The sequence below is a fragment of the Prionailurus bengalensis genome, chromosome A1 (assembly GCF_016509475.1).
Source record: "Prionailurus bengalensis isolate Pbe53 chromosome A1, Fcat_Pben_1.1_paternal_pri, whole genome shotgun sequence".
NCBI classification, from domain to species: Eukaryota; Metazoa; Chordata; class Mammalia; order Carnivora; family Felidae; genus Prionailurus; species Prionailurus bengalensis.
The window spans coordinates 171,477,250-171,485,789 of NC_057343.1; the positions used below are offsets into that span (position 1 = coordinate 171,477,250).

An 8,540-nucleotide genomic window follows, 5' to 3' on the forward strand; every position below is an offset into this window, starting at 1 on the left:
TAATTCTCAAATATGTTTTGTGAAATACAGATTCTTGGGATGTAGTTATGTCCTAAAAGCTTTTTGTTGTGAAGTTTGGGAAATACTACACTAAACAAAATTGAATAGGTTTGCATATCCTAAGACCTCTAGGAGTGGTTAATATGTTCCTGTGCACTGCAAATTTCCCTGAGCAGCAGTACAATGTATAATTTTTACATTTGACCAGGAGGAACCTTTAGGATACTATCACCTAGAGTCACATGCAGCACACATTTTGGAAAATTCTAACTGATAGCACTAAACTGTTTACTAAGCACTTGTGACCATGCACTTTACCAGAAGCTCTGGATGGACAATGAACTTGAAGAGAAAAACACTTACCAAGTCTATCATGCTAATGAATGATCCTAATAATGAATCAGATGTTCCATAAGAAGAGAGCATACAGAATAGTTCTTACTGAAACAAAAATCTGGTACTCACCTTGAATCTAAAGATTTATGTGGGGCAGCAACACAAAAAGTCTTTACACATTGGAGAGATATGTTTCAGCTCCTACAATGGCTCCAGCAAGCTGCCTGGGTGCTTGGCAGTTCATCTGCAACTTGGCACAGATTAAAAAAAAAAAAAAATTAACCTTAAGCCCTAGTGTATTTTTTTAAGCCCCAAAGAAAACAATGTTGGAAAAGTACACTTTAAAAGACAATTTCTGAGAACTAGACAATGTTAAAATTATATCGAGTCTCCCAGCCAAAAAAAAAAAAAAAAAAAAAAAAAAGCCATTTCCCTGTCAAAAGGCCTGGTGGCTGACTCCCCACCTTCACCCTTCCTGCCCTCAAGGGAGTTTCCCCGGTACTGCTTAGATTCTTAGGTAGGCGGGGATGGTGAGCCTGGGCTAGGGGCGCGAGTAGCAGAGGCTGTTTCCTACAGCCAGAGCTATGGTATCTTAGAACGACGCTCCGGGCTCCCATTTTGGAGTCTTTATGGGGTTCCCGGCTGCCCTCATGGTGGACGTGGCAACTTCACTTCTCAAGGCATCAGAAGCGGGACTCACCGTGGTGCTCGGGGTCGCTGGGGATCGAGACTAGTTGCTAAGGACGCTGTGGAATTCACTTTTAGAGCCGGAAGTATGCTCTTTTAGCTGCTGACCAGGGCTTAGCCAATCAGGACCTATAAATGCAATTCCACATTCTTTTCCCCTCCTTCACCACGTTTGTGTTTAGTTTCCAACGAATAGATGCAATGATGCGTGAAAGACTTTTGTTAGCTGTAAAATACAATGATAAAGCACATGGTAATGATTCGTTTTAAATACTGTATGCTGGATATGCAGCCAGTAGCTGCAGTGAGAAGAGGCTTGGCAGTGCTTTTGGGTCTCCTCAACATTTATCTGCCTCCTCCCAAATCTGGCCCAATGCCCCCCATCTACATGAAAAAAATAAAGTAAATAAAAACAGCATGATTTCTGTATAAGGGTACGTTAGAAGGTTATGTCTTCTAGTCAAACTGTTGTTCCTAAGCGCCTTTTACATAGAAAATCTAAATCTGCTAATGTCCTCCTTATTTCGGATAGTGGGTAAACAAAGCATCCAGGGTGTTTTGTATGTACTAAGCACAAGAGGGCGAATTTAAATGCAAAAGAATGATTAATTTTTAAAGATAGGATACAATAAAATTAATTTGAATCCTTATAAGATTCCCACCTACCAATGGGTGAGGAACTTCAAATATTCTACAAATGTTCACAGGTGTTTCACTATATGGAAGAGCAATTCTGATTAAACTCAAAGCTAATGTGCAGGTATTGTCCTGGTGAAATAACTGCCTAAAAAAATTAAAACTTCATAAAAATTTAGAAAAATTAAAAAATCAAAAACTTCAAAAGAGAATTTAACTGATGTAAACTTGAAATATATCAATCCTGATTTATTTCTGTTTATAATAAGCACCAAATACGTTTTTTGATTTTTTAGTACATTTTGATATTTAAAACAGAAAATATTGGTCCAAACCCATAGAATGTACACCACCAACAGTGAACTTTAACATAAACTACAGACTTTTGGATGATTATGATGTGTCAGTCCAAATTTGTCAACTGTAACAAATTACTACTCCAGTTGAGGATGTTGATAATCGGGGAGGCTTTGCATGTGTTGAGGACAGGGAGTATATGGAATCTCTGTACCTTCCTCTTAATTTTGGTATGAACCTAAAACTGCTTGAAAAATAATAAATAAAGACTTTTTTTAATTTTTTTTCAATGTTTTTATTTATTTTTGGGACAGAGAGAGACAGAGCATGAACGGGGGAGGGGCAGAGAGAGAGGGCGACACAGAATCGGAAACAGGCTCCAGGCTCTGAGCCATCAGCCCAGAGCCCGACGCGGGGCTCGAACTCACGGACCGTGAGATCGTGACCTGGCTGAAGTCGGACGCTTAACCGACTGCGCCATCCAGGCACCCCTAAAGACTTTAAAAAATTAATTATAGGGGCGCCTGGGTGGCTCAGTCGATTAAGGGCCAACTTCGGCTCAGGTCATGATCTCACAGTTGGTGAGTTCCAGCTCTTCATTGGGCTCTGTGCTGACAGCTCGGAGCCTGGAGCCTGCTTGGATTCTGTGTCTCCTGTCTCTGCCCCTCCCCCACCTGTCTCTCTCTGTCTCTCAAAAATAAATAAATGTAAAAAAATTTTGTTTAATTAATTCTAAAAAATGATAAAGTTTAAGAAATTACAGTATCAGATCCCAGGCTTCTCTGAAACACATTCCTCCTAATAGATCAGTAAGTTGAGGGTAAGAATAAAAGTAAAATTGAGAAATACTGTAAAAGACACATCTTAGAAAGCAGATCATAGAGTCCCAGCCCACATAGAATGTGTTCTAAAAACAGAGAACAAAGATATAAATTATAATAAAGTATAGCAGGGAAAAATCTTTTGATGAAAAAAATATTTGAGATAGCAAATTAAGAATGCTTACCACATTCCTGCCATAGCAACATATTTCTTGATATGAGACAAAGGAAATAAAAGCAAAAATAAACTATTGGGTCTTCATCAAAATAAGTTTCTGCACAGTAAAAGAAACAATCAACAAAACTACAAGAATACTACATGGGAGAAGACATTTGTAAATGACATAGCCAATAAAAGATTAGTATCTGAAATACATAAAGAACTTATACAACTCAACACTGAAAAAATAATGCAATTAAAAATCAGCAAAAGATATGAACAGACATTTCTCCAAAGAAGACATCCACATGACCAACAGACACTTGAAAAGATGCTCAACGTCACTCATCATCAGGGAAATGCAAATCAAAACCACAATGAGATATCACCTCATACCTGTCAGAATGGCTAAACTCAAGAACACAAAAAAAAACAACTAGCGTTGGCAAAGATGGGGAGAAATAGGAAAGTTCTTGCACTGTCGGTGGGAATGCAAACTAGGTGCAGTCACTGTGGAACACAGTATAGAGGTTCCTCAAAAAATTAAACATAATACTACAATATGATCCAGTACCCAAAGAATATGAAAATACCAATTTGAAAAGATATATGCACTACATGTTTATAGCAGCATTATATAGAATAGTCAAGATATGGAAGCAGCCCAAGTGTCCATGAACAGATGAATGGATACACACACACACACACACACACACACACACACACACACACGGGAATATTACTCAGCCAAAAAAAGAATGAGATCTTGCCATTTGCAATAACATGGACGGGTCTAGTGTATACAATGGAAGTGAAATAAGTCAGTCAGAGAAAGGCAAACATCATGTCATTTCAGTCATATGTAGAATTTAAGAAACAAATGAACAAGGGAAAAAGAGACAAACAAAAAAATAGACTCTTAAATATAGAGAACAAACTGATGGTTACCAGAGGGGAGATAAATGGGAAGATGGGTGAAATAAGAAAAAAAAAGTGCTTACCATATTCAAAATAAAATAAATATGGAAAAACTGCAATTTGATGGGGCTTTTTTGTATTTCATGAGATCTAGGAAAAATATTAAAAGCATTAAAAATACAAACTACTAAATACATTACTCACAAAAACTAAAAGGTTGGATAAAAATTCTTCTTCAAATATAAAAATCAGTTGATTCTGCAGAGCATTCAGGAAAAAAAGTAGCTACTCATGAATTCTATAGGGAAGACAACTAAAGGACATGTTTATATAAGGGAGATTCCACAAATTCTTCCCTTCCTCCTCCTCCACTTTAAGATTAAACTACTCAAACCACTCAAAGAACACATCACCCAAACATTAATCAAAGTTAACAACTCAAAAATGCAGAAGTTGTGACTGGAAAAAACTGATGTTGAGCTCTGAAACCAGATATACCTAAACAATAAATTTTCCCTTGGCCACAAAATGAAATCACAAAAAAAATTTTTGAAAGAGATTTGTTTATAGCTTCTGTAATCCAAGTTAAAGTATTGAAGTGCGAGAAAGGAGTAGGGACGTTTCTGTTTTCATAAAGAAGTGTAAAATAAAGATGTTACGCTATTGTGGGGTGGAGGAATTCAGTAAGATTCTCAAAGCAGATTGTAAACTAAATGTTGGATCTCAACAAATAGAAATATATAATATGTTTTTGAAACAGAACATTGATTGGCATAAATATAGACCTAAGCAAATGAAATCGTTGAATCACTGAAGGAAATATTTCAAGAATATGAAAAAAATCTAACATCTTAAAGTTAACCATAAAAATTTTGTGAGTACACTTTGAATCCCAAAATGTGTGTGTGTGTGTCTGTGTGTGTTTAGAAGAATGAGAGTGAAGAATTAAATGTTTTTTTAAAGTTCATTTGGAAGACTAAATGGCAGATTAGCCAAGAAAATTATCAAAAAGAAGCAAGTATAGGAGGATGTGGCTTATTACATATTAAAATTTATTTGGAAACCTTTTTCTTGGTCCCTATATGCATGAGAAATAAATATTTTCAATATCTTCAAATTCCATCCTTGAGAAAATATATAGCTGCATCTTAGTACCTAATACAGTGACTTGCATATATTCGTGCTTAATAAATATTGCTGGGTGCATTCCTGCATAGATGATTTTCATTTTATCCTGTGAGCTAAATTCATTCATTATAAGAGTCTCTGAGTAAAATATTGATATAAATGAATGACCTGCTTTTTTTGTACTTTCATTGAGCAGGTAATATATTTTGTGCCAGTTCTTGGAAAACTGTCAAAATAATCTGTTATTCTTCATTTCTTTTTTTTATTATTATTTTTAGTGGTTTCAGGAGTAGAATTTAGTTATTCATCACTTACATATTACACCCAATACTCATCCCACGTGCCCTCCTTAACACCCATTACCCATTTAGCTGGCTCCTCCAGCAGTCCTCTGTTTGTTCTCTGTATCTAAGAGTCTTTTACGGTTTGCCTCCCTCTCTGTTCTTATTTTTCCTTCCCTTCCCCATGTTCATCTGTTTGGTTTCTTAAATTCCACATGTGAGCGAAACCACACGTTTGTCTTTCTCTGACTGACTTATTTCCCTTAATATAATACATTCTACTTACAACCACATTCTTGCAAATGGCAAGATTTCATTCTTTTAAATGTTTATAGCAGCATTTAGCCAAATTATGGAAAGAGTCCAAATGTCCATGACTGATGAATGGATAAAGAAGATGTATATATACACAATGGACTATTACTCGGCGATCAAAAAGAATGCTACTCTTCATTTTTATTCCAACTTTAACTGAAGGCTAGACTTTTAAAAATATTTAAGAAACTATTTCATGATTATAGATATTTCTATCATGTGATTCTTTTCAAAGCAAACAAATCCTTCAAATCTATTTTGGGGGACAACGGGATGGCTCAGTTGGTTGAGCATCTGACTCTTGATTTCGGCTCAGGTCATGATCCCAGGGATGCAGGATACAGCCCCACATCGCGTGCGTGCTCTCTCTCTCTCTCTCTCTCCTTCTCCTTCCCCACCCAAATTAAGTAAATAAACACCATAATTTTGTGGAATTTTTCCTGATTAGTAAATTTGTATGCCTCTATAAATCATTATTATGTAACAGTTTAATTGTAGTTACTTAAAAATATGAACACAAACTATTAGGTAATCCTTTCTCCAGAAGATGGAGCCAAATTCCTTCCACTTCAGTGTGGGGTGGGTTTAGTGACTCACTCCTAGAGATTAGAATGTGACAGAAGTGATGAAATGGGGTTAGGTCATAAAGACAGTGTAGAATCCTCCTTGCTCTCTCTCAAAGCCAACTGTCACATTAGAAGGACACTCCAAGACTTCTATGGAGAGCTCTATGTGGCAAGGAATTTAGACCTCCTGACAGCAAACCAGCAAAAAAAGAGGCATTCTTTCCACAGTTAGCTGAGTGAGATAGTTTGGAAGTGAATCCTCTAGTCCCAGTCAAGCCCAGTTAAGTCTAAATAACTGTACCTCACACTGGAGTTTTGACAGCAATTTCATGAGAGACTCTGAGCTCGATCCACCAGTGGATGCCTGAAACTGCAGATAGTACCAAACCCCATATATGCTATTTTTTACTATACATACATATCTATGATAAAGTTTAATTTATAAATTAGGCACAGTAATGAATAATAACAGAACAATTATAATGATAAACTATAATAAAATTTTGTGAATATAGTCTTTTTCTCTCTCTCTCAAAATATCTTACTGTCCAGTACTCATCCTTCTTCTTCTTCTTGTGAGGATGCAAGATAATAAAATGCCTACATGATAGAAAGTGAGATAAATGACACAGGCATTGTGACATAGCATTAGGCAACTATTGGTCTTCTGACTATCCTTGTGAAGGAGAATCATCTGCTTCCAGCCTGCAGTTTCCTGTTGGAAACTGAAAAGCACAGGAAACTGAAACCTGGGAAAGTGAAACCATAGACTAGAGGGCACTACACTGCTTTCAGTGGTCTGCTAGTAGAGGAGGCTTCTACCTTTGCCCCATCCAGAACTCGGGTTTGTCCTTCTAAAATATCATTAAGGTCACCTCATTATGCTCTTAAAAGATCTAAGTTCTTGTCCATCTCCAACAAAGTCCTGCCAAATCTGTCCCCTACCCTTTCAGCTCTCAGTGAGCCCTTGCACGTTGACTACCTACCTAGCTCGTCATCAGCACTTTAGACTTCATCCTGCCTTGAAAATCTTTCTTCCAAATATTCACACATGGTTCATTCCTTCACTTCATTTACGTCTGTTTAAAGATCATTTCCTCAAAGAGGATGTCCTTGACCAAACAATCTAAAAATGCTGCCTCTATCACTTGATCGATTTTATTAAATATATATAATACATGTCATTGACATTGCATTATATGTTTGTTTCATTATTTGACATATTTATTTATTATTTATCGCCTAACTAGAATGTGAGTTCTAACAATGCAAGGACTTTGACTTATTTATCATTTTAACTTCATTGCTTAGTACAGTAACTATAACCAGGATGGGTGCTCAGTAAATATATTTTGCTTAAAGGATCATATAGATGAATCATTTTAATTAATAAGTAATGGATAATAATTACTTGATATTTAGTATCCTGTTTTATGAGCAATTATGTCATAAATATGTGCATAAGTAAATGTATACACCTTATATTTGTTTCCTAAGAGTTAGGAAACAAAAGAGATGATTATTTTCATGGCTTTTTAATACATATTGCCAAGCAGCCCTCCAGGAAAAAGCTGTTATGTTTCATGCCACTCCAGAAATGAATGACAGCTACTTTCTTTTCACATTGCATGACAATGTACATTTTCCCTTTTAAACACTGTCATTTAAATAGGGGTAAGATAGTTATTAAATTTTCCTTTCTTCAATTACTAAAGGGCAGACTTTTTTTTCATATAACTATTATCCATTTGTATTTTTTTTACGACTTGCCTTTTCATGTTCTTCACTTAAATTTCTATTGAATTACCTTTACTCGTGCTAAGTGCTCTTTTTTACAATAAAGTGACAAATTGTCTTGATAATGTTAAAATGTAATTTTGTCCAGTTTGTGATTTTTCTTTTAATTTTGGTTACTATGTTTCTCCTTTTTTATTTGCATATAGAAAAATTAAATTTTTTGTGGTCATATTGATGTCTTTCCCTACATGGTTTTTGACTTTGCTGTCACTTTTAGAAAGTTTACCAATATTGCTGGAAAAATAATCACCTATTGTTTTCTCCCAATATTCAATCTTTTTAAAAACAAAGAAAAAAATATGATACACTGCAGCTGGAATTTACATGGGGGGGTGAGCTGTGAGGTGGGGCTATTATTGTTCCTTCCCCTCAACTGGCTGGCTACCCAGCTATCCTCTTACCAACTCATCTTTTCTTCATTGATGTGGATGTGAAATCGTGACATGTTATTGTTTTTTACATTAGAAGTGCGCACACACACACACAGACGCCTTTTTGTCTCCTTTTAAGAAACAAGTTTTAGACCTGAACCAAACACATCTTTAATCCAATCATTTCTAAGGAACAGAGAAATCGTTTTTATTGCCATGCTCAGTAA

General features: G+C 35.9%; 1 protein-coding gene across 2 annotated transcripts in view; it reads right to left on the bottom strand.

The window, feature by feature from the left end:
• TMEM232 (transmembrane protein 232) overlaps positions 1–1,272 on the bottom strand; it is a 204,348-nt gene extending 203,076 nt beyond the window's left edge. The window contains exons 1-2 of one of the 2 annotated variants that reach the window (XM_043595221.1): positions 1,037–1,272; positions 466–580 (exon numbers count right to left, since the gene is read on the bottom strand). The gene's annotated coding sequence lies outside the window, so the exon portion shown is untranslated. Of the gene's footprint in view, positions 1–465; positions 587–1,036 lie in introns of both variants that reach the window. The other variant, XM_043595212.1, reaches the window with a different exon arrangement.
• Positions 1,273–8,540: the final 7,268 nt, after the last annotated feature.